Consider the following 3,661-nt stretch of genomic DNA (forward strand, 5'->3'; position numbering starts at 1 on the left):
TGTTGGGCTTGTTACTCTGTCACAGAAGGGAACTGGGGGAGTTTCGACACTTGACATTTTGTTCAACATAGTACTCTTCCCTTTCAGGTGGACACTTTATGTCATGAACCTTTTGGTCCCAGAATTTTCCTCAGGTAAATCTGACAAGTCAAGCATATTTATCTATTTATTTCTTTATTGGATAAAGATAGCGAGAAATTGGCGGGGGGGGGGGAGGGAGAGAAATAGAAAAGGAGAAAGAGATACACCTGCAGTACTGCTTCATTGCTCATGAAGCTTCTCCTGCAGCTGGGGACTGGGGAGTTGAACCTGAGTCCTTGCACATGATAACTTGTACACTCAACTGGGTGCACTACTGCCTGGCCTCTGAAGTCGGTCATTTCAGAGCACTGTCTCTCCTATGTTCAATACTGCTTTACATTTACTCTTTTTGCTTTACTTTAGCTTTCTCTGAGCCAACAGAAAAATCAGCCCAGTTGGTTCTGCCACCTTCCTACTTCTCATTCCTCTCTCCCGGGGACACTTTTTCTTACTCCATCAGGAATCTAAACTATGATCCCACCCTCCTGGAGGGGTGATATTCCTACCAGGAAAGCAACTCATTTTTGCTTCCCACCCACCTCCAGGTTGAAGGTATTATCCTTCTCTGTATTTGTACCATTTAAAACGAGACCTACTGAAAAGACTCAGAGACTTCAAAGACCAAGGTCTTGAGTCACTTGTTTGGTGAAATTTCACAGAGGCTGCACCTGCAGGTTGGAAACTTCTTTTCATCTCAGCACCCCTCCACTCAGAGGCAGCCCCAACACTCCAGCTCGTTTCAATGGTGGGAATCATAATGATGGTAGAAGCCACAGTGCCAAGGGATTAATGCGGTTTTTTTTTCCCCTAAAGTGAGTTCTGTTCCAGAACAAATGCTTTACCTACTATGTAATGCAGTTTAAGGACCAAGATTTTTTTCTTTGAAAGATGCAAAAAGTATTTAATCTCTCATTTTGAAGAACTGACTGTGCCAGTCCTCTCTCTCTCTCTCTCTTTCTCTCCCTCTCCTTTCTAACAGGGTTATCACTGGAGGTCTGTGCATGAAATATGAATCCACTGATCCCAGTAGCCATTTTTTTTCCTTTTAAAAAATACATTTTGGCTCCTGTCTCGCAGCTGCCGCTGCGCTGCCATCATGGACACCAGCAGCGTGCAGCCCATCAAACTGGCCAGGGTCACCAAGGTGCTGGGCGGGACCGGCTCATAGGGACAGTGCACGCAGGTGCGCTTGGAGTTCATGGATGACACCAGCCGCTCCATCATCCGCAACGTCAAGGGCCCTGTGTGTGAGGGCGAAGTGCTCACGCTTCTGGAGTCAGAGCTCGAGGCCCTCAGGCTGCACTAGCCCCTCGCTTCCAGGTCCCGGGTTTCTGCTCCACCACCCAGCCCTCACCAGGATGGCTGGCCACTGTCAATAACGCATTTGTATTTAAATGTATATTTATATTTAAATGTATATATACATATATATACATTTTGGGAATAGGGTGGCAGCGCAGCAGGTTAAGCACACGTGGCGCAAAGCACAAGGACCAGCATAAGGATCCCAATTCAAGCCCCCAGCTCCCCAGCTGCAGGGGAGTCGCTTCACAAGTGGTGAAGCAGGTCTGCAGGTGTCTATCTTTCTTTCCCCATCTCTGTCTTCTCCTCCCTCCTCTCTCCATTTCTCTCTGTCCTATCCAACAACAACATTAATAACAGCAACAACAAAAGGGAAAATAAATATTTTTTAAAAATTTTTAAAATACATTTGATTTATTTTTAGTGAAGTAGGGATACAGAGAGAAGACACAGAAAGATAATGTGTATAAGAAAGAGAGAACAAAGCACTGCCCATCTCTGGTTTATGGTGGTGCTGGGGATTGAACCTGGGATCTTTTGTGCCTCAGGCACCAATTTTTTGGTTCCTCTTATTTGACATGACAGATAAATTGAGGAGAGAGGAGAGAGAGAGAGAGAGAGATAGGGAGAGAGAGTGAGAGACCTACATTACAGCTTCACTGCTTGTGAAGCTTGCCCCTTGCAGTGGAGACCTGGGTTTGAAGGATGTTTCTTTTTTTAATTTTTAAAAATTTGTATTTATAAAAAGGGAACACTGATAAAACCATAGGATAAGAGGGATACAACTCCACACAATTCCCACCACCAGAACTCCGTATCCCATTCCCTCCCCTGATAGCTTTTTTCTTTAATGTTTATTTATTTATTCCCTTTTGTTGTCCTTGTTGTTTTTTATTGTTGTTGTAGTTATTATTGTAGTTGTTATTGATGTCATTGTTGTTGGATAGGACACAGAGAAATGGAGAGAGGAGGGGAAGACAGACAGGGGGAGAGAAAGACACCTGCAGACCTGCTTCCCCACCTGTGAAGCGACTCTCCTGCAGATGGGGAGCTGGGTGCTTGAACTGGCATCCTTAAGCTGGTCCTTGTGCTTTGCACACCTGCGCTTAACCTGCTCAGCTACCACCTGACTCCCAGCTTTCCTATTCTTTATCCCTCTGGGAGTATGGACCCAGGGATCATTATGGGGTACAGAAGGTGGAGGGTCTGGCTTCTGTAATTGCTTCCTCACTGAATATGGGTGTTGACAGGTCAATCCATACTCCCAGCCTGCCTCTCTCTTTCCCTAGTGGGGCAGGGCTCTGGGGAATTGGGGCTTTAGGACACATAGGTGGGGTCATCTGCCCAGGGAAGTCTGGTTGGCATCATGGTAGCATCTGGAACCTGGTGGCTGAAAGAAGATTTAACATATAAAGCCGAACAAATTGCTGACTAATCATGAACTTAAAGGCTGGAATAGTTCAGATGATGAGTTGAGGGGTCTCCGTTTTGTAGATAGTTAGTAGGCCTATTTTAGTTATACTTCAAAGAGCCTAAGACTATACTAGTTTTTTTTTTTTTTTTCAGTTTGAAGGTTTGAACTTTGGTCCTCGTGCGTTGTAACAGTTGTGCTCTACTAGATATGGCATGCATGTTCTAGTTCTTTAGTGAAAGTGGGGGGCATCTTCTAAGAGAGATTAAAATTTTATGCCCAAGGGATGAAACTTTTATGGACTGTGCAGTTAGTTAAAGTTCAGGTGAGTCTAACCAGATAAATTCTGAGTAGATAAATACATAAAATGGTAGGGGGCCGAGTGGTAGCACAGCGGGTTAAGTGCACATGGCAGGAAGTGCAAGGACCAGCATAAGGATGCCAGTTCCAGCCACGGGCATCCCACCTGCAAAGGGCAAATTTCACAATCAGTGAAGCAGGTCTGCAGGTGTGTATCTTTCTCTTCCACTTCTCTTTTGATTTCTCTCTGTCTTATCCAACAATAACAACAGCAATAACAACAAGGGCAACAAAATGGAAAAATGGCCTCCAGGAACAGTGGATTCGTAGTGCAAACACTGAGCCCCAGGGAGCCGGGTGGTAGTGCAGCTGGTTAAGCGCAGGTGGCGCAAAGCGCAAGGACCAGCGTAAGGATCCCGGTTTGAGCCCCTGGCTCCCCACCTGCAGGGAAATCCCTTCACAGGCTGTGAAGCAGGTCTGCAGGTGTCTGTCTTTCTCTCCCCCTCTCTGTCTTCCCTCCTCTCTCCATTTCTCTCTGTCCTATCCAACAACAATGGCAACAATAAC

General features: G+C 45.7%; 1 pseudogene; it reads left to right on the forward strand.

Moving 5' to 3' along the window:
* The first annotated feature begins 1,171 nt into the window (after positions 1 to 1,171).
* Positions 1,172 to 1,466, forward strand: LOC132535937 (small ribosomal subunit protein eS28-like; annotated as a pseudogene).
* The last annotated feature ends 2,195 nt before the right edge of the window (positions 1,467 to 3,661 follow it).

The sequence above is a fragment of the Erinaceus europaeus genome, chromosome X (genome assembly GCF_950295315.1).
Source record: "Erinaceus europaeus chromosome X, mEriEur2.1, whole genome shotgun sequence".
In the NCBI taxonomy this organism is placed as follows: domain Eukaryota; kingdom Metazoa; phylum Chordata; class Mammalia; order Eulipotyphla; family Erinaceidae; genus Erinaceus; species Erinaceus europaeus.